At 39.2% G+C, this 23,127-nt stretch overlaps 1 long non-coding RNA gene across 1 annotated transcript in view; it reads right to left on the bottom strand.

Moving 5' to 3' along the window:
* Positions 1-23,127, bottom strand: part of LOC132538942 (uncharacterized) — a 122,316-nt gene that overhangs the window by 71,367 nt on the left and 27,822 nt on the right. Inside the window, exon 2 of the long non-coding RNA XR_009550267.1 lies at positions 10,833-10,912. This is a non-coding gene — a long non-coding RNA (uncharacterized LOC132538942). The remainder of the gene's footprint in view (positions 1-10,832; positions 10,913-23,127) is intronic.

A 23,127-nucleotide genomic window follows, 5' to 3' on the forward strand; every position in this document is an offset into this window, starting at 1 on the left:
CACTTTCCCGTATGCCTCTCCCAATCCATATCAAATAATATTGCATCTGCTGATACCAACCTAATCAACACAACGATTGCCACATCAACATGCTTCAGTTCAGACTGTGTCCAGAGACTTCACGTGTGGAATGACAACCCTTCAGCTTCATTACTCAGGTGAGACCTTTCCTTTCATAGTTTACTCTAATTCCATCCCAGGTGGTTCACTTTCTAACAAAGTCCCAAAACCTAGATATACACCAGTTTCTGTGACAGAGAGCATATGTTCACACGTATCTATAAACTAGTGCAAAATATATACCTGAAAGCAGAAGCACACCAGAGTTTGCAGTGAGTATCCCCCTAACACTTCCTCTCCACTATTCCAAGCTTTCGGTCCATGATTGCTCAACAATTTGTTTGGCTTCATATGTTAACTCTTTTTCAGTCACCAGGTTCCAAATGCCATCAGGATGCCAGCCAGGCTTCCCTGGACTGAAGACCCCACCAATGTGTCCTGGAGCTCTGCTTCCCCAGAGACCCATCCTACTAGGGAAAGAGAGAGGCAGACTGGGAGTATGGACCCACCAGTCAATGTCCATGTTCAGCGGGGAAGCAATTACAGAAGCCAGACCTTCCACCTTCTGCAACCCACAATGACCCTGGGTCCATGCTCCCAGAGGGATAGAGAACAGGAAAGCTATCAGGGGAGGGGGTGGGATATGGAGATTGGGTGGTGGGAATTGTGTGGAATTGTACCCCTCCTACCCTATGGTTTTGTTAATTTATCCTTTCTTAAATAAAAAAATAAACAAAATTAAATTAAAAAAAGAAATTTAAAAAAAGTTCTAGATAGCTAGTCACATAATTATAAAACCTATTTCAAACCACATTAGTTCCAGACTCTTGGAAACAGAGCTGGCAGTCAGCTGAGGTAAAGAACAAACACCTCATCACAGACCCCTGTAAGGGTCAACACGGCTTTGACCTAGCACGTTATGATTGGGCCCTCCTCAATCGCTATCGAATAGGCCATGGCCGGTGCACCACTATGTTCCACCGCTGGGGAGCCAGAGATGACCCGAACTGCCCCTGTGGCTACAGACAGACTATGACCCACATAGTCAATGACTTCCACCTCTCCAGATTCAAAGGAGGTCTCGAAACTTTACATCAGGCTCAACCTGACGCTGTTGACTGGCTACGGAAAAAGGGCAAACGCTAGAAGAAGAAGAATAGTTATAAGCAAGCCCAAGTCAGTCCTCTCTATCTCAAAAAAGCAGTTATAAAATACATGTTCTTGAAATACAGTATAGACATTTTCTTCAAAAAGGCACCTCATTATTTTGCATAAATATTAAAAAGCTATTTAACTAAAAGTTACATGGTAAGATTTAACATCAGAACAGAAGCCCCCCCATCTGAATAGATAAGACAATAAATGTGTGGTACTCTGTGTTATGTTTGCTATGAGGATGAAACGGCCTGCTACATCCTACTCAGCAATACACTATGTGGAACAATAGCTGCACGCCTGGAATAATGTGTGTGGATGTGCCTCTCTCTTAGACATTTATTACCAGGTAAAGTTTATAGGCTGAAAAATTTTTCGAGAAAAATTTTGAGACAAGTGAAAAGTGACAGAAAAACTGCTGTGTTATAGAACATATAAATTGAAGGTTTGTTTTTGTTTTTGTTTTTGGCAAAATCAGTCAAAATCTGCGGATGGTCTGATTAGTCAGCCATCCTGCCTGGGAGACAGAAAGAAATGGTAAGCCTGGCTAGGCATTTAAAACAGGAAAATGCTCAAAAGCATTAAGCCAAAGTGACCAAGCTAGTTCACTGAATTCTCCAATCCTCACTCTCCCATAGCCATGTTATTAAGTTTGGATTTATCTTGCCTCTGGAAACGGTTACACTCTGTTGTAAGCACTAAAATAAAATAAAGGTCCTAGAAATATCACTTACTATGGCCTGGCCATATTGAAAAATGCCTTCCTTGTGCAGGGGAATCATTGCAATCTGGGCCTGTAAAATACCTTAGTGCATTTCTTAGCTTTGTGCATGAAGCAGGCTCCAGCCTGGCCCCCATGGTATTGAAGGAAGCTTTGACACTGTGGTTCCTTTCACTGTAATTTTCTGCCTCTCTCTCTCTCTCTCTCTCTCTCTCTCTATATATATATATATATATATATATATATATATATATATATGTATATATATATATATATATTAGATAAAAATAAAGCAACATTTTTTAAAACAAGACAAGACAAAATGTAATCATTGCATGATGATGTAGTAGAGAAAAAAAGACAAAGGAAAGGAAAATGTGCTGACTAGAAATTAGGAAACCTGGTATAGAACTCAGACTCTGCCCTAATTCTCTAGTGACTTTAGCCAAGTCATATGATTTTATTTTAACTTTGTTATTCTCACACTTAAACTAGGGTCTAAACAAGCCTGCTGTCAATTGTGTACGGTTGTTTAGCATGTGAAATGCTTAGAATTTTTAGCCCTTAGAGAAAGCATGAAGGACCTTTCTTCCAATCACTGAGATGTTTTATACTAGTAATCCTCAGAAACTCAGTTTGTTAATGAGAAAGGGGGGGAGGGGAAGGGAGACTGAAAGGGGAAGAGGAGGAGGAGAGGAAAAGATGAGATAGACAGATACTAAATAAACTCTAATATCTTTGGTGCCTATAATTACACTCAATGATTTTTTTTTGCCTCCAGGGTTATTGCTGGGCTCAGTGCCTGCACCATGAATCCACTGCTCCCAGAGGCCATTTCTCCCCCTTTTGTTGCCCTTGTTGTTGTAGCCTTGTTTTGGTTATTATTGGTATTGTTGATGTCATTTGTTGTTGGATAAGACAGAGAGAAATGGAGAGAGGAGGGGAATACAGAGAAGAGGAGAGAAAGACAGATACCTGCAGACCTGCTTCATCACCTGTGAAGCGACTCTCCTTCAGGTGGGGAGGCAGGGGCTCAAACCAGGATCTTTCCATCAGTCCTTGTGCTTTGCACCAGGTGCGCTTAACCTGCTGTGCTACCCCTGACCCCCACACTCAGTGATTTTTAATGAAAATTTCCCCTATAATAGCTCAATGTACCTTCCATTTGTATTAGCTTCCATTCTAAAATTAATGCAAGCATTCCACAATCTTAGAAGTTCCTCTAGGAAATGAGAATCTATGAGAAGAGAAAAAGAAAAAGTATGAGATAATCAGCTAGCATTATCAGAATTTTAAATCCAATTTAATTTTGGTGGCTTAATTATTCCTGATGTCTGGCAATTGTGACACTTTGCTGAAATATGCCAAATACAAGCAACGGAGTTGAGATGAAACTATGTTTGAAACTTATCATGAGAATAGGATGAGACAAATGGCCAATAGCCAGTTAAGAATGTTGCTATATTATAAAAATGCTCATAAATTTTCATTGATATATTTCATAGACTCACTGATGAATGTCCAAGAAATCAAAAAAAAAAAAAGGAGAGAAAATGAACAAAGAAAATAGTCCTGGCATTGGAGAGGCCAGATATTCTCTATAACAATGTATCTTGGGGAGTCAGGCTGTAGCGCAGCGGGTTAAGCGCAGGTGGCGCAAAGCACAAGACCAGCATAAGGATCCCGGTTCGAACCCCGGCTCCCCACCTGCAGGGGAGTCGCTTCACAGGCGGTGAAGCAGGTCTGCAGGTGTCTATCTTTCTCTCCTCCTCTCTGTCTTCCCCTCCTCTCTCCATTTCTCTCTGTCCTATCCAACAACGACAACAACAATAATAACTACAACAATAAAACAACAAGGGCAACAAAAGGGAATAAATAAATAAAATAAATATAAAAAAATGTATCTTGATCCCCACACCTATGGACATCTAATCTTTGAAGAGGGGCCCCAAAGCATTAAATGGAAGAAGGAGGTTCTCTTCAATAAATGGTGCTGGGAAAACTAGGTTGTAACATGCAGAAGAATGAAATTGAACCACTTTATCTAACCAGAAACAAAAATCAACTCCAAATGGATCAAAGACCTGGATGTTAGATCAGAAACAATCAAATATTTAGAGGAAAACATTGGTAAAACAGTTTCCCACCTACACCTCAAGGACATCTTTGATGAATCAAACCCATTTGCAAGGAAGACTAAAGCAGAAACAAACCAATGGGACTACATCAAATTGAAAAGCTTCTGCACAGCCAAAGAAACTATTAAACAAACAAAGAGACCCCTCACAGAATGGGAGAAGATCTTCACATGCCATACATCAGACAAGAAACTAATCACCAAAATATATAAAGAGCTCAGCAAACGGAGCACCAAAAAAGCAAATGACCCCATCCAAAAATGGGCAGAGGATATGAACAAAACATTCATCTCAGAGGAGATCCAAAAGGCTAACAAACATATGAAAAACTTCTCTAGGTCACTGATTGTCACAAAAATGCAAATTAAGACAACACTGAGATACCACCTCACTCCTGTGAGAATAGCATACATCAAAAAGGACAGCAGCAACAAATGCTGGAGAGGATGTGGGGACAGAGGAACCCTTTTGCATTGCTGGTGGGAATGTAAATTGGTCCAGCCTCTGTGGAAAGCAGTCTGGAGAACTCTCACAAGGCTAGACATGGACCTTCCATATGATCCAGTAATTCCTCTCCTGGGGTTATACCCCAAGGATTCCATAACACCCAACCAAAAAGAGGTGTGTACTCCTATGTTCATAGCAGCATAATTCATAATAGCTAAAACCTAGAAGCAACCCAGGTGCCCAACAACAGATGAGTGGCTGAGAAAGCTGTGGTATATATACACAATGGAATACTATGCAGCTATCAAGAACAATGAACCCACCTTCTCTGACCCATCTTGGACGGAGCTTGAAGGTATTATGTTAAGTGAGCTAAGTCAGAAAGATAAAGATGAGTATGGGATGATCCCCCTCATCAACAGAAGTTGAGAAAGAAGAACTGAAAGGGAAACTCAAAGCAGGATCTGACTAAATTGAATGTAGGGCACCAAAGTAAAAACCCTGTGGTGAGGGGTAGACATGCAGCTTCCTGGGCAGGTGGGGGGTGGGGGTGGGTGGGTGGGATGGGACACAGTCTTTTGGTGGTGGGAATGGTGTTTATGTACACTCCTAGTAAAATGTAGTCATATAAATCACTAGTTAATTAATATGAGGGAGAAAATTAATTGTATGTCTCAAAGTTTTTAAAACATAGTCTGAGTCTTTTTAATATATAGGCTGTGTATTTGATATGCATACTCTCTCAAAAGCATAGACCAAGTAGATCAGAAGCAACCAATGGCACAGCTACATACAAGATACTGGGTACTAAACAGCAAACCCTAACAAAAGGACTTTTCAAAGTTAACCCAATTACCAAATAATGTGATGATGACATTAACTATCCATTGTCTTTTGGAACCCTAAGACAGCAGGAACCTCACATCTCCACTATAGAGATCTCTACTTCCCTCAGTCCTGGAACCTTAGAATAGGGCCCACTTTCCCGCATACCTCTCCCAATCCATATCAAATAATATTGCATCAGCCGATCGCAACCTAATCAACGCAACGATTGCCACCTCAACATGCTTCAGCTCAGACTGTGTCCAGAGACTTCAGGTGTGGAATGACAACGCTTCAGCTTCATTACTCAGGTGAGACCTTTCCTTTCATAGTAGTCTCTAATTCTACCCCAGGTGGTTCACTTTCTAACAAAGTCCCAAAACCTAGATATAGACCAGGTTCTGTGAGAGAGAGCATATGTTCACACGTATCCATAAACTAGTGCAAAATATATACCTGAAAGCAAAAGTACACCAAAGTTTGCAGTGAGTACCCCCCTAACACTTCCTCTCCATTATTCCAACCTTGGGTCCATGATTTCTCAACAAATTGTTTGGCTTTGTATGTTAACTCTCTTTTCAACCACCATGTTCCAGATACCATCAGGATGCCGGCCAGGCTTCCCTAGACTGAAGACCCCACCAATGTGTCCTGGAGCTCTGCTTCCCCAGAGACCCATCCTACTAGGTAAAGAGAGAGGCAGACTGGGAGTATGGACCAACCAGTCAACATCCATGTTCAGCAGGGAAGCAATTACAGAAGCCAGACCTTCCACCCTGTGCAACCCACAATGACCCTGGGTCTATCCAGAGGGATAGAGAATGGGAAAGCTATCAGGGGAGGGGGTGGGATATGGAGATTGGGTGGTGGGAATTTTGTGGAGTTGTACCCCTCCTACCCTATGGTTTCGATTTATCCTTTCTTAAATAAAAAATACAATTAAAAATAAACAATGTATCTTGGTGGGTTGTCAATTTTGTAGGGTAGGTTTGAGATGTAGCTATTTCACTTTCTGGGAAGCAATGTCTTCTCACCCACTTGGCATAAAGTCCTGTGCGCAGGTGCACCTGTGTGGTCCCACAGACCTCAAACATGGGTTAACTTAACTTAGCTCCAGCTGTGATACTACCAAGACTATCACCTGTTTCTGTCCTCAGAAGACTTTGACACCAAATGCGCATCAATTCTCCTCCCTAAGAGCTCAAAAAGAGCTGGACATCAAAGAAGGGTGGCCAGAGAATCTGATGGGCTTTTTGTTTTCATCTATCCTAAGGAAAGGAGTTTTTATTCACACTGTATGTTTGTTTCAGACTCTGTTAAGAAAGTCATTATAAGAAGAATGCAGAATCACCTGTATCCTTTTCCTCTTTTGGTCCTTAGAACACCTGGAAATACATGTGTGAAAGAATGCGCTAAACAACAACATATTCTCCTCCAACAACAGATGGATAGAAATGTGGAGGCATGGAAAAATCTTTTTGGGGCCAGGAAAAGAGAAAATAGAACTCATATACTTGGCTTGTGGGAGTGTTCAGAGGTGTAACCACCATGGGGAACAACTTGGCAGTACCTAGGAAAACAGGAAATGTGTCTTCTGTACCTTTTAAATTCCATAACTGGATACATTTTTAGATAAAACTTTGTTACAAGTAGATCTAACAATAGCTAATTTTAAATTAAGCACATTTGAAATGTAGAACTGTTTGCAACTGAAGCAGCCCAAAAGCATATGGTTATTATCACAGATGAGTTGCAGCAAGGTTGCATAGCTCAGTTCATGAACGTCTCATGACTAGCACATATTGAATCAGTCAGGCTTGGGCTACCAACTATCCTGACCCGAGTTCTTGCTCTGAATCATTGGTCTAGACAATCTCCAAAGATATCATTATTGGGACTGAATTGTACCATCTCCTTTTCTCATATTAAAGTCCTAACCATCAGCATATCTGAAGATTTAGAGACAAGATTGTTAAAGATAATTAAGATTATGGCCTGGAGGTGGTGCGCCTGGTTAAGCACACATATTACCAAGCACAAGAACCCAGGTTTAAGCTCCTAGTCTCCACCTGCAAGGGGGAAACTTCACAATCCATGAAGCAGGTCTGCAGGTGTCTTTCTCATTTCCTCTCTAACTCCCCTCCCTTCTCATTTCTTTCTATCTTGTCAAATAAAAATAGAGAGAAAAAAATGGAAAAAATGACTGACAGGAGCAGCGGATTTGTAGTGCTGGCAGTGAGCCCCAGTGATAACCCTCGTGGCAAAAAGAAAAAAACAAGACAATTAAGATTAAATGTTGGTATATAATGGATAGGGTGGTCTATAATCCATTATAACAATGTCCCAGAGGGTTAAAGAAGAAGAAAGCTACCAAGGGAGGGGATGGGATACGGAGTTCTGGTGGTGGGAATTGTGTGGAGTTGTAACCCTCTTATCCTATGGTTTCGTTAGTGTTTCCTTTTTATAAATAAATAAAAAGAGAGAGAGAACAAAGAGCTGACTACAGAAAGGGGACACACCTGGAATCCACACATCACAAGAGAACATAACTAAGGAGACTTCAGAAAGGATGGAACCTGTTGGCGCTTTGAACAGTGAAATTAATTGTGTGAACTTTAAATACATTCAACTATTGAATCAATTAAAAGTATGAAATTGATTATGTGAAGTTAAGATGAATTCAACTATAAAACACATACAAAAATATATGGACATATGATGCAGATTTTTCATTATCTTGTGAGATTTCCTCTGGAGACAGAGAGACAGCTTTGGGCATGTGTGACAGGAGTTTGAGCCTCTCTGGCATACAAAGCTATAGTAAAAACCCTTTAAACAAATATAAGAATGGTATTCTTGGCATGACTATATGAGCACTCACTAATTTATCCTTGAACTTCTCTGCATTTTTATTTCTCAAATTTAGTTAGCCTTAGAAAGTGAAAACTGTATTCTAACTTGGTTGTTTCTAAGTATTTCTATTGTTTGATCAACACTGTAGCTGATAAGACTTTATATCAATTAGTGTTGGTATTCAAATTGATGAGTTGTTCAGTTTCCTAAAGAAATATCAAACATACAGTTGTTATATTTCCCCAGCATATCGCAAGTGAGCTAAACACATTTATAAAACAGTGTCCACAGAAATAGAATTTTAGCAACATTTTAGTCACCAGAGATTTTTTCACTCTGGTTTTATCCTATTGGGTATAGCCATAAATGTACTAATAATACTGACCTAGTTTGAAAAGCATTTTTTCTCACAGAAATCTCAAAAATCATGGGATATTCACCATGACATTACTTTGTCAATTTAGTAGAAAATAAGGAAAGCCTGTGATGAAGTATGACACAAAGAGTAGAACAAAAGGAAGCCATTTGAATCTGGATAACTAAAACAGACCTTGGAGGCGACTGACAATTAGACCCTGGAGCATTCTGGATTGTGCAATTAGGTCTGTCTTGGGAAGAAATGGGGACCAAACTGACCACCTCTTCCTAGATAAACAACAGATCACCCAAAGACTGAAACTCTAGCCCAGTCACTAACTTGACTAACTTCTCACCAATTTGCTTGTCAGACTAGAATGAGAATTACCCTGTATTTTCTTTGTAGACACAAGCCCCATATACCTTCACATAACTCCAGTCCTGACAAGGGGCCTAACTGTGTGTGTGTGTGTGTGTGTGTGTGTGTGTGTGTGTGTGTGTGTGTGTATGTTCCAACTTGACCAATTTAAAATTCTTACTGTTCAAGGAAAACATTAATTTTTCTCAAGAGTTTCTCCATGATTTATAGAAAATGTGTGTATCATTTTAGAGGGTTTTCTTCTTGTTTTCCACCCACTCACCCAGTAGGTAGGAGAAACACCACAGTCAGGAAGTCACCATCTTTTACAGTGCCATTTAGTTCCCTTAAATAGAAAAAAAAAAAAGTTAAAATTATCACAGCCAATCATAATGGCATATACTCTAAGATCACCCACTAATGTAAAAATGGAAAAGATAGTTTCTATTTATATATTTATTTATTTTGTCACTAAGGGTTATCCCTGGGCATTGATGTCTGCAGGACTCCACTGTTCCCAGTAATTTTTTTTCTTTTCTTTCCTCTAGAGGGTGAGAGACAGAGTGACAGAGAAAAAGGAAAGATACTGCAGCAGCACTCCTCCACCACTTGTGAAACTTCCCCACTGGCACTCCCATGTGGTGACCTGGAGCTCAAACTCAGGTTTTCACATGTGGCAATGTGTATTGTACTGGCTGAGCCACTTTCTGTCCCATTTCGTTTCTTGGGACTTAGCAAAAATAATATGGGTTTGGAAGTGAAATAGAAGTTGTTTCAAATTCTACTATTCAAACAGACTCACTGGATGGCTTGGGTCAAACTATCTCATTGTTTGTGAACATTAATATTTAGACTCTGTTTCAATGATGTCAGGCAGCAAGACACAAGAGTACGTTGGAGTGTAAATCACTAAACTACAGATTGAGCATGCCTTAAGTCTCCCACAGGAAGTTACTGTTTCCCTTCTAGTGTAAGGAGAAGCAGGCTCTCCAGAGGCCACATGGGGAGTCCTTAGTCCTGAATTCAGGGCAATGCATGTGGAGACGAATCATGAAGCCACTCTCCTAACTGCCCTCTCTTCTGTTGTTTGGTTTTCTATAAAATTGATTTTGTTGTTGGAATAATTGATCACTTTTGTTTGACGCCATCAATTTTCTGACTCATATTCTTTCCACTCTAAAATATAGACAGCAAAAGCCATATGAGGTGTATGTAAGAATGTGAATCCCTAAGCAGACTTCTGAGTTTGATGTTTGACTGACAATTTGCTAGCTGGGTGACACTGGGATAGCCTTCACCATCTCTATTTTGGGTGACTGTCTCCAGTCTATAGGAAGATAATTAAGACAGCTCCTAGTTCATGTCTTACTGGAGAGCCAGCAGACTAATATATGCTCAGGTTCAATATCATGTCAGTACATTCTGAATCATTATTACATATTTATTAGCACATACTGGGGTTGAGAGATATCTCATTCGGTAGAGCACATATCTTGCCATGTACAAGGGTCTACCTACATCAGAGACACAACAACATATAGGAGCACCATGGGTGCCCCTCAGGGGTGTGGGGTATGTGTATGATAGTACACTGCTAAGGTAGTTTTCCTTGTGGTGTGACTCTGTATCTCTCTCACTCTGTCTCAAAATACAGAAAATTGTGCTTACAGATTGCTTATTGGGTCACATAAGCATGAGGTTCTGGTGCCTTCTCTGGTTCCACATTGAAAAAAATAAATAAAGCAAACAAACATGGTTATTATAGAAATAGAAATAATGTATGACAAATTTGAGTCACTCCATAGGAGTTTCATAGGCAAGCCCCAACAAATTCCATTTGATGATTTATATGTGAAAGAGGCTATAACACAAATGTAATCAAGAGTCTAAGAAAACATTGATGCATGATGCTCTTTACCGGAACTTGAACTGAGTCCTCATCTATTGATCAGGCTTCTCCAGATGCATAGCTTTAACTCTTCATGTTCCCAAAGCTACCTGTAAGACATGGAAATGGGATCATTCTCTGAACAAAGAGATTCAAAACCTCCAAATGCAGTAATTCAAGAGATCCCAGCCCAACTCTTCCGAAGACCTGGGTGGAGGTGTTGCGAGTTGCTGAAAACTGATCTGTGTCTCTTTGAGAAGTAGTAATTTACAATGCCCCTGCGGCCAGACAGAGTTAATGCAGCTTTCAGCAGTCCTTCATTTTCTCCTGAAAGCAGTCTGTGCTCTGGGATAACTGGTCTTACTGAGAACACACCAACTGGCAAGGGCACTAATCACCCCTCAAAGGGCATTTTGATTTTTCTTGTTGGTGTAGATGAAATATATACCTGATTTTATTCTTGTGTTCATCATCATACCCTCTGGATCCAAAATTCTATCTCTACATTTAAAAGCAGGGATCAATGGGGGATTAAAGGATATTCCAAGGGAAACATGGTTGGTAATTTTAACTTTGAATGAGAATAAGCTTGTTCTTCTTCTCTCCAGTCATTTGTATACACATTCTGCAGTAACTTAAAAATGACACAGCTAAATTTTTGAAGCCTGAGGATTATCACATAAGGAGACCAACAAAAGTGACTGAAATTGACTCTGTATTGACTCTGTAGCCAAATTCTCTGCTTTTGAGTCTCAGTGCTGGAGTCTCTGGCCTGTGCCCAGAACTACTTGATGCTTCAGTGAACTTCTCATCAAGGATTATGAAAGCAGTTTGCTCAAGGGATTGTCCTCAAGAATTGAGATAAATACAGCATGTAGAGCACTTCCTGGAAGTAGCACATTCACTGTATTACTATTACCATGTACGTTTCAAAAACATATAGATACGGCAATTCTTGGCTGACATACTTATCTCCCCTGTGCTACAGATCCCAATTCAGTCCTCTGCCATCCAAAATACTAGGCACTAGCCACCTGGTACTCTTGAACACTTGGAACATGGCTAGTTTGTCCTGAAATGAGATGTAGTGTAAACTACATGTTGTCTTTCAAAAACATAAGACACAATGGTAGGGTGCTGGACTGGCATGCCTAGACCCCCAGGCTCAATCCCCAGTATCACACATGATAGAGCTAAGTAAAGCTATGATCTCTTGCTCTCTCTGTCTCCATCTTGCTCACTCGCACAAATAAATATTTTAAAATGATTTTCAAAAGTACAAAGATTATGAAATACTGATAATTTCATGCTGGATATAATTAATTTCACCTGCTACATTAGAAGATACGGTTACTAGAAAAGTGAAGAATATATATTTCATTTACACAGTATTTTTTAAAGATTTTATGTAATTATTAGCGAGAAAGCGAGGAGAAAGAGGAAGAGGAGGAGGAAGAGAGAAGAGGAAGAGAGAGAGAGACAGAGAGAGAGAGAGAGAGAGAGAACATGAAAACAAACCAGAGATCACTCTGGTACATGCACTGTTAAGGATTGAACTCAGGACCTCATGCCTGAGAGTCCAATGCTTTATCCACTGTGCCATCTCCCAGACCATGACAAAGTACTTCTTTTTTTTTTTTCCTGGATTTTTTTTCTTTTTTTTTATTTCTTTTTTTTATTTTTCATTTAAGAAAGGATTAATTAACAAAACCATAGGGTAGGAGGGGTACAACTCCACAAAATTCCCACCACCCAATCTCCATTTCCCACCCCATCCCCTGATGGCTTTCCCATTCTCTATCCCTCTGGGAGCATGGACCCAGGGTCATTGTGGGTTGCAGAAGGTAGAAGGTCTGGCTTCTGTAATTGCTTCCCCGTTGAACATGGGCGTTGACTAGTCAGTCGATCCATATTCCCAGTCTGCCTCTCTTTCCCTAGTAGGGTGGGTCTCTAGGGAAGCGGAGCTCCAGGACACATTGGTGGGGTCTTCAGTCTAGGGAAGCCTGGCCGGCTTCCTGATGACATCTGGAACCTGCTGACTGAAAAGAGAGTTAACATACGAAGCCAAATTGTTGAGCAATCATGGACCCAAAGCTTGGAATAGTGGAGAGGAAGTCTTAGGGGGGTACTCACTGCAAACTCTAGTGTACTTCTGCTTTCAGGTATATATTTTGCACTAGTTTATGGACACGTGTGAACATACGCTCTCTCTCACAGAAACTGGTTTATATCTAGGTTTTGGGACTTTGTTAGAAAGTGAACCACCTGGGATGGAATTAGAGACTACTATGAAAGGAAAGGTCTCACCTGAGTAATGAAGCTAAAGGGTTGTCATTCCACACGTGAAGTCTCTGGACACAGTCTGAAGTGAAGCATGTTGAGGTGGCAATCGTTGTGTTGGTTAGGTTGCGATCCGCAGATGCAATATTATTTTATATGGATTGGGAGAGGCATACGGAAAAGTGGGCCCTATCCAAGGGTTCCAGGACTGGGGGCAGTAGAGGCTCTATAGTGGAGATGTGAGGTTCCATTGTGTATATATACCACAGCTTTCTCAGCCACTCATCTGTTGTTGGGCACCTGGGTAGCTTCCAGGTTTTAGCTATTATGAATTATGCTGCTATGAACACAGGAGTACACACCTCTTTTTGGTTGGATGTTATGGAGTCCTTGGGGTATAACCCCAGGAGAGGACATACTGGATCATATGGAAGGTCCATGTCTAGCCTTGTGAGAGTTTTCCAGACTGCTCTCCACAGAGGCTGGACCAATTTACATTCCCACCAGAAATGCAAAAGGGTTCCTCTGTCCCCACAACCTCTCCAGCATTTGTTGCTGCTGTCCTTTTTGATGTATGCCATTCTTACAGGAGTGAGGTGGTATCTCAGTGTTGTCTTAATTTTCATTTCTCTGACAATCAGTGACCTAGAGCAGTTTTTCATATGTTTGTTAGCCTTTTGAATCTCCTCTGAGGTGAATGTTTTGTTCATATCCTCTGCCCATTTTTGGATGGGGTCATTTGCTTTTTTGGTGCTCAGTTTGCTGAGCTCTTTATATATTTTGGTGATTAGTTTCTTGTCTGATATATGGCATGTGAAGATCTTCTCCCATTCTGTGAGGGGTCTCTTTGTTTGTTTAATAGTTTCTTTGGATGTGCAGAAGCTTTTCAATTTGATGTAGTCCCATTGGTTTGTTTCTGCTTTAGTCTTCCTTGCAATTGGATTTGATTCATCAAAGATGTCCTTGAGGTGTAGGTGGGAAAGTGTTTTACCAATGTTTTCCTCTAAGTATTTGATTGTTTCTGGTCTGACATCTAGGTCTTTGATCCATTTGGAGTTGATTTTTATTTCTGGTGAGATAAAGCGGTTCAATTTCATTCTTCTGCATGTTACAACCCAGTTTTCCCAGCACCATTTATTGAAGAGAGCCTCCTTTTTCCATTTAATGCTTTGGGCCCCTTATCAAAAATTAGATGTCCATAGGTGTGGGGATTTATTTCTGGGCTTTCAATTCTGTTCCACTGGTCTGTGTCCTATTTTTGTTCCAGTACCATGCTGTTTTGATGATGATGGCTTTATAATATAGTTTAAGGTCTGGGAGTGTGATGCCTCCATTTCTGTTTCTTTTCCTCAAGATGGTTTTGACAATTCTAGGTGTGTTCATGTTCCAGATAAATGATTGTAGTTTTTGTTCTATTCTCTTAAAGAAGCTTGGTGGAACTTTGATGGGTATTGCATTAAATTCGTATATGGCTCTGGGGAGAATATTCATTTTGATGATATTTATTCTTCCTATCCATGAGCATGGGATATATTTCCATTTCTTGGTATCAGTTTCTATTTCCTTGAGTAGCGACTCATATTTTTCAGCATATAAGTCTTTCACTTCTTTGGTCAACTTTATTCCTAGGTATTTGATTGATTTTGCTGAAACAATAAAGGGGAGTGATTTCTGGATGTCTTCTTCTTCAGATTTAGTGTTTGCATAAAGAAATGCCACTGATTCTTGTACATTGATTTTGTAGCCTGATACCTTGCTATATTGCCTAATAACTTCCAGTAATTTTCTGCTGGATTCTTTAGGTTTTTCTATGTATACTATCGTATCATCTGCAAATAGTGAGAGCTTGACTTCTTCCCTTCCAGTCTGTATTCCTTTGATTAGTTTCTCTTGCCTGATTGCTATGGCAAGAACTTCCAATACTATGTTGAAGAGTGGACAGCCCTGTCTAGTTCCCGATCTGAGGGGGAATGCTTTCAGCTTCTGTCCATTGAGTATGATGTTGGCTGTAGGTTTGCTATATATAGACTCCACTATATTGAGGAATTTCCCATCTATTCCCATTTTTTGTAGAGTTTTGAGCATGAATGGGTGTTGGATTTTGTCAAAGGCTTTCTCTGCATCTATTGAGATAATCATGTGGTTTTTGGCTTTGCTTTTATTGATGTGGTGAATGACATTGTTTGACTTATGGATGTTGAACCAGCCTTGCATTCCTGGGATGAATCCCACTTGGTCGTGATGAACAAACTTTTTGATACGTTGCTGTATCTGGTTGGCCTACATCTTGTTTAATATTTTGGCATCTATATTCATCAGAGACATTGGTCTGTAGTTTTTCTTTTTTGTTCTGTCCCTATCAGCTTTTGGTATCAGGGTGATGTTGGCTTCATAGAAGGTGAAAGGGAGTATTCCTGTTTCTTCAGTCTTATGGAAAAGCTTAAGAAGTATGGGTACTGTTTCCTGAAAGTTTTGCAGAATTCATTTGTGAAGCCATCTGGTCCAGGACTTCTGTTGTTGGGGAGGTTCTTAATAATGGTTTCAATTTCTTTGTCTGTGATTGGTTCATTTAGATTTTGTAGTTCTTCTTAGTTCAGTTTTGGAAGGGCATATGCTTCTAGGAATTGTTCCATTTCTTCCAGATTCTCTAGCTTGGTGGCGTATAGTTCTTCATAGAAGTTTCGCAGGATTCTCTGGATTTCTGTGGTGTCAGTTGTGGTATCTCCTCCATCGTTTACAATTCTATTAATTTGAGTCTTCTCTCTTTTTTGTTTGGTGAGTCTGGCTAGGGTTTTGTCAATTTTGTTTAATCTTTCAAAGAACCAACATTTGGCTTCATTGATCTTTTGTATGGTTCTTTTATTTTCGATGTTGTTTATTTCTGCTCGAACTATAGTGATTTCTGTCCTTCTGGATGCTTTAGGGTTCCTTTGTTCCTCTTCCTCTAAGTCCTTGCAGTGTGCAGTAAGGTCGTTCATTTAAGCTTCTTCTCGGTATTTAATATGTGATTGTATGGCTATAAGTTTCCCTCTCAGTACTGCTTTCACTGTGTCCCAAATATTTTGATAGGTTGTGTCTTCATTTTCATTTGTTTCCAGGAACATTTGAATTTCCTGCTTGAGTGAGTCTCTGACCCAGTGGTTCTTAAGGAGTATGTTGTTTAGTTTCCAAATTCTGTGACTTTTAATAATTTTCTGTTTGTTGTTAAAAGTTAGTTTTACTCCACTGTGGTCTGAGAAGATACTTGGGATGATTTCAATGCTCTTGAATTTATTGATGCTGTCTTTGGGGCCTAACATGTGGTCTATCCTTGAGTATGTGTTATGTGGATTTGAAAAGAAGGTCTATTCCAGTTTTTGGGTGTGAAGGACTCTGAAAATGTCCAAGAGGTCTAGGTCTGTCAATCTCTTTATTCAATTCTCTTGTATCTTTGTTGGTTCTCTGCTTTGTTGATCTGTCTAAGTATGAGAGTGGGGTACTGAAGTCTCCCACTATTATTGTATTACTATTGATGTATTTTTGAAATTCTTTCAGTAAGTGCTTGACGTATTTAGATGGTCCCTCATTGGGTGCATAGATGTTAATGATTGTTAAGTCTTCTTGGCTAATTGATCCTCTAATCATTATGTAATGTCCTTGCCTATCTTTTATTACTTTATTTAATTTAAAATCTATCGTGTCTGAGATGAGAATGGCTGTTCCTGCCTTTTTTTGTGGTCCATTAGCCTGTATGATAGTTTTCCATCCTTTCACTTTAAGTATTTGTTTATCTTGTTTTGACAGATAGGATTCTTGAAAGCAGCATATGGTTGGATTATGTTTTCTGATCCATCCCCTACTCTGGGCCTTTTGATGGGTGAGTTTAAGGCATTGACATTTATTGACTTTATGGATTTAATGTATTGTAGTGCCATTGTTCAAAAAAAAATTTTTTTCTTGTTTGCTCTGATATATTGCCAGTATTATAGTGATGTTCTTGTTTATAAGAGGTCTTTTAGAACCTCTTTCAGGGTCGGTTCGGTGATGGTTGCCTCCTTTAACTGTTGTTTGTCTAAGAAGGTTTTGATCCCTCCATCTAGTTTGAATGAAAGTCTAGCAGGATATATTATCCTTGGTTGAAACCCTTTTTCATTCAGGGCTCGATAGATATCTTGCCATTCTCTTCTGGATTTTAGAGTTTGAGTGGAGAAGTCTGCAGATAATCTTATGGTTTTCCCTTGTATGTGACTTTTTGTTTCTCTCTTGCAGCCTTTAGGATCCTTTCTTTATCCTTACTTCTTCTCATTGTGACTATGATGTGTCTTGGTGTCTTCAGGTCTGGGTTGATTCTGTCTGGTACTCTCTGGGCCTCTTGAATCTTGATGTCCTTTCTGTTATTCAGGTCTGGGAAGTTTTCTTCTATTATTTCCTGTAGAACATTTGCTTCCCTTCCTCTCTTTCTTCCTCTGGCAGGCCAATTATGCAAATGTTACTTCTTTTGAGATCATCCCATATGTCTCTGTTGTTGTTTTCAGTGTCTCTCAATCTCTTTTTAAGCTCTTTCACCTCTTTCTTCGTTTTTCTAACTCATCCTCTGTCTGACTAATTCTGTTTTCTGCTTGTTAGTCTGCTTTCCCTTGTCTCAGCTTCTTTCTTCATTACAGCCATTTCAGCTTTCAGTTCTCTAATTCCCTCAAGAAAATCAGTATTTTCCTTGGGGGTCTCAACTGTTGTTTCCCTAATACTGCCATTCCTTTCCTCCAATGTTGTTTTCATTTCTGTGATTAATAAGTTTATTATTGCTTGCATACTTTTCTTATCTATGGTTACTTCTGGCTGATTTGTAGTTTCTTCTGGGCTCTTGTATTCATTCATTGGAGTAGCAGTTTTATTTGTTTTTGATCTACCCATTTTTTTGATTTATGTGTTTCTTTTTTTATGCTCTGTTGTTCCTCATCTGTTGTGTCTTGAGTACAAGCAACACTGTACTAAATACCTTTATGACAATTGCACTCACCAACCTCATGAATTACAGTAGCAACTGAAGCAAGTATTGAAGCAGTTTAATCACTACCAGTTAGCCAAACAATTTCTCCAGTCCGTGAAAAAATAGTAACCAAATCCCAATGAAGAAGAAAGAGAAAAGAAAGAAGGGATAGCAAGAATCGACAGTTATGCGAATCTACTATCCACTGTATATTCCAGGGGTAACAAGAGGGGAAAGGGAAGTAGAGCAGAGATACACACATAGAGAGTCCACTCTGAGTCAGATTTCTTCCCCAAAATAATTCACAAATTCAGAAAGGCAAAGAAGAAGGAAGGAAGAAGTATATGACAAGATAAAAAAAAGAAAAGAAAAAGAATAAAAAGAAAAAAAGAGACAAGTGAGAGAAAAGGGAAAAGAAAAGAAAAAGAGCTGTAATTAAAGAGCAGTGAAAGGAAAGGTTTTTTTTGATTACTTTATTTTTAATTTAATTTAATTTAATTTTTTTAATTAGCTAGGAGGAGGAGGGAGGGGAGAGTCTGTAGAGGAGGTAGGAGTAAGGAGACAAGTTTCTCCCACAATAGATAAGATGCCCACTACCCTAGCAATGAAAGATAGCCTAAGAGTTAATTCTGATCAACCTAAAGGGGGGGGAAGATATATGCCTTTATATAATATTAATAATAAAATAGAGCAGGGTAAAAAAAAAAACAAAAACCCTGTCCCAGATTACCTCAAACCTCGTAATCAGAAGCAGCTGATTGTTAAGAATGAGAAAAAAAAAAAAAACCTCAGGACTAGACAAGGATAGCTGAAATAGACAGTTATGCAAATCTACTATCCACTGTATATTCTAAGGGTGGCTAAAGAAGAAAGGGAAGTTGAGCAGAGACACTCAAAGTGAGAGTCCACACTGAGTCAGAATTCTTCCCCAAAATAATTCCCAAATGTGTATCAGTGAATTCAAAAAAGCACACTGGTGGTGTGGGGGCTGGGGGCTGTGTCTTTGGAAGCTGTAGGATTAAGGAAGAAAGGGGGACAAGAATGAGAAAAAGAAAAAAAAAAGAAAGAAAAAAGAAAAAGATAAGAAAAAGAACAGTCATAAAAGAGCAGCGAAAGGAAAGATTTTATTTATTTATTTATTTATTTTTAATTATTTAATTAGCTATGCGGGGTGAGGTGGGGGGTTTGCTACTTAGAAAGAAAAAAGGCCAGAGGTTTCAGAAGGGTATAGACTTAGAATGAATGATACTCCCTGGTGGGACAGGAATATGGTAAAGACAGAAGCTCAGCAGGGGAGCCTGCTAGGAGCTGGTCCCCAGGGACTGGTTATGGGGGGGGTGTGCTTAATAATTAAAAGGAAAGCATTTTTCCCCCTTTTTTTCTACTCTATTTCTTAACCCAAATTAAGTTATAGCCACCTCCTTGGTGTCACTGCTAGGACCCCTCATTGAGTGGCCTACTAAAGGCAGAAAATCCTACCGTTTCCAGAAGATGTGGTCAGAGCTCGAGCCACTAGCTCCTTTCCAGTCCGCCATCTTCTGGCAACCTGTATATCTCTTTAAAGGTCACCCCAAAGAGGGCTGGCTCTAATAAGAGTGGGGGAAACATTATCATTCTCCACTACTCTCATAGGACATGGTTAGTCACAATGTCTCTCCAAGCTCAGCAGATAAGGTTTCTGGATGGAAAAGGGACATAAACTGTATCTCTCTTTCATTTGCTTTTTGGTCTAAAGGGAGAACAGATTATCTCCAGCCATAAAATATTCTCCTTACTGTCTACCTTACTTTACGTGGTCTCAAATACTATAATATTAAATGTCTAGGCTGTTGCCAAGGGAATGTTAAATGAAGAGGGTGGGAGTACTCTACTCAGTGTCCATTATTCTCTCTGTAACTGATAGGCTAAAGTCCCCCTAACAGAAGGTTGTTTTATCGGGGTCTGTTTTTATAACCAGCTGATGGTCTCTTAATTTTTTTTTGTAGCCATGGAATTACTGAGCCAAGCTGTTTCATTTTGCCTAGAAATTCACAACAGGACAAAGACAGGGTAGAGTCACTTTGACTCAACGCAACTCTGACACAAAGCACCAAAGACAAAACCTCTAATGGAGTTGATTGAGCAGTTGGCAAAGTACACCCACTATTTAATATGTGAGCCTTCTTTAAATGTACACCTCACAGACGACATATAAATGATCATACTATAGATGCCCATGAGGTAGGAATGAACTTTCTATTAGGAGAAAACAAAGATCTAAAACAACAGAATAAATTGAGTTAAGCAAACCTGGACAAACAAGAGAATATGGAAATAATGAATTTTCTCAACCACATCTATCTAAAACCCCCACCACCCCCAGCATCCATTTTAGTAGTGAAAAAGAATTGAACAGGCTGGGCAGTGGCACAACTGGTTGAATGCACACACTACCATGTACAAGGGTTTGGTATCAAATCCCCAGTCCCCATCTGCAGGAACAAGCTTCATGAGTGGAGAAATAGTGATGCAGGTGTTTCTTTTTCTTACTCTTTCTCTCCTAACCCCTCTCAATTCCTGTCTGTTCTATCAAATTAAAATAAATAAAATTAAAAATAAGAATTGAAGATGACTGGCAAGACCTATCTAAATACACTTGCACAGCTATACTATCTATATACTCTGTGTTTGTATGTATAGATATGAATATTCATGCCTAAATTGCCTGCTAATTAAAACATATGCTACCCTCATTTCACAGAATATATTTAAGCAATCTTAGATTGTTATCTCTATAAAGACCTGAGGAAGGAAACTCCACCAGGCATTATTTGTATTATTTTTGCCCAGTCCATGATTGATAATTTGAGAAAGGCAATCTAGTTACAAGAGTCATTTCGCAGGTGAACAGCTGCTCTTCATAAGGCCATTTCTACTTGAGAGAACGTCTAGTTTCCCCGTGAGCATATGCTGTCTGTGTCCAGCCCTATCTGACCTAGAGTAGATTCTAGGCATTATGAAGTGGAGTGTATCAAGTTCAAGTTCTCTGTTCACAACACCTTTTTTAGATATAGATTGGGGATTTTTAGACCAACTTTCCAAAAAGAGTGAAATGTATCCAGTGTGAAAATCTACTTATTATCTATTTATTTATTTGGTTCATTTAAGTTTTAAATGAATCCAAGGTAAGAGGGATCAAAGGAAAATATGTAAAACTTGCATGCCGGGCTAGTGTGGGGGTGCCTGTTCTCGGATGTGTACTCTCTAGGTTGGAGAGAAACCTACCGAAGGCAGCCTGGGCTACTACTCACTCAGCGACTCGAGGGAGATGACTCAGTAACCAAGCTTTGGCAATGTAATGCAATCTCTTTATTGATCAGAGAGCCCAGGCTTTTAAAAGGCTAGATCCGGAAGTGACAAGTCGAAAATGGAAATGGCTAGGAAAGGGGTGGAGAAAGGCAAAAGAGGGCTGAGAAGGTAGAAGCTTCCTTAGCAACTGTTGCAAGGGTTTTAACTGGTAGGATTAATATTACCCTGCAGGCAGGGAGGGTCTTGAGGGTAGAAAGAAGATAGATCAAAGGAATGGAATGGGTAGGGATCTTTCAGGCAAAACAGTGATTATGTAGATAGACCATAGTATCAGGAATGCAGGGTGCTTTGTGAGTCCTGCTGAGCTCAACCACATCCTCACAATTTCCTGACAGTTGCACTTAGCTCTCCAGAGTTGTTGGACAAGATGAACATCCATGACATTTTGTCATCTAGTATATGATAGTACATCTTATAAGAATTATCTTTATTATATACTGAACACATACAAATACATATTTCTAAAATATTTATAGTGTCTAAAGATTATAAATAGACCAGTGCCCAGCATGTTCCTCATCTATCTCAGGAGATAGAACAGTGGTCACTGTCTAGAAGCCCCTGTGTGCTCTTCCTAAATTTCATCTCCAACCACCAAAAAGTTCACATTCTTGAACTGTGGGGCTTTTTTTGATAGTCTTCTATTTCTGCCATCAGTTTACGAACATTTTGGATTATCCAAGAGAAATAGACACATCTGTTGTGAATTAGCCATCATTTTTAAACATCACAACCAAAAAAGTACAGCTGATGGATTTGTAAGCATCTTATAGCAGCCTCATGAAAAATTTATTATTAATTTGCATCTAAAATGAAATCTGATTAGAGAAGCTAGTATGAAACCATCATGAATTAAAACTAAAAGAATATTTAATTAAAAGGGAAGTTAAGACATTTCAAGAAAAAAAACTCAGCAGGCATATACATTTATATGCTTGAAAAGTGGAGAATTTATAATGAAAATGGTAACTTGTTTCTTTTTTCAAAGTACAAGAACTGTGTAGAAATTTTTTGAAAATATGAGTCCAGCTTTAATGTAATTAGGAAGAGTTTTGCATAAGTGTCCTTAAGTTATTAAGGCAGCTAAATGAAGCACACATAATGAAATAAAACACTGGCAATTAATGTTCTAAAAGAAATGTGATTTTTTGTAAATGAGGAACTGAAAACATTAAAAGTTCTTTTAATAAGAAAACATATTTCTGAGAAATTATATTTCAAAAGCAATTCTTTTTTCAAAATAAAGTATTTGCCCAGAATGCAAACACCCTAACTCTGGTCTGCAAAAATTTCTATGTGAGCAAAACTACTCTTGTCTTTTATTTATTTATTTATTTATTATTGGATAGAGACTGAGAAATTGCGATGGGCAGGGAAGTTAGAGAGGGAAAAAGACAGAGAGACAACTGAATCCCTATTTCCCCACTCATAAAGCTTTTCCCCTGCTGGTGGGGACCAGGGGCTTGAACTTGGGTCCTTGAGCATGGTGATATATGTGCGTAACCAGATATGCCACCACCTGGCCCCTACTCTTCTGAGGTTGAAAGTTGAGTCTCAACAAAAGAACTTGCAATTAGTATGGGGGAATGAAATGCTGTATTTTTTATAAAAGTAAGTATATATACATATATACCATATGCATTTCCCTTTGGTATGTTGCTGTTTTTTGACAACATGAAATTTTAAGTGTATCAATGTAATAATTTGTGTGTGATTGGAAGTTTCATTATG

The sequence above is a fragment of the Erinaceus europaeus genome, chromosome 6 (genome assembly GCF_950295315.1).
Source record: "Erinaceus europaeus chromosome 6, mEriEur2.1, whole genome shotgun sequence".
Classification (NCBI taxonomy): domain Eukaryota; kingdom Metazoa; phylum Chordata; class Mammalia; order Eulipotyphla; family Erinaceidae; genus Erinaceus; species Erinaceus europaeus.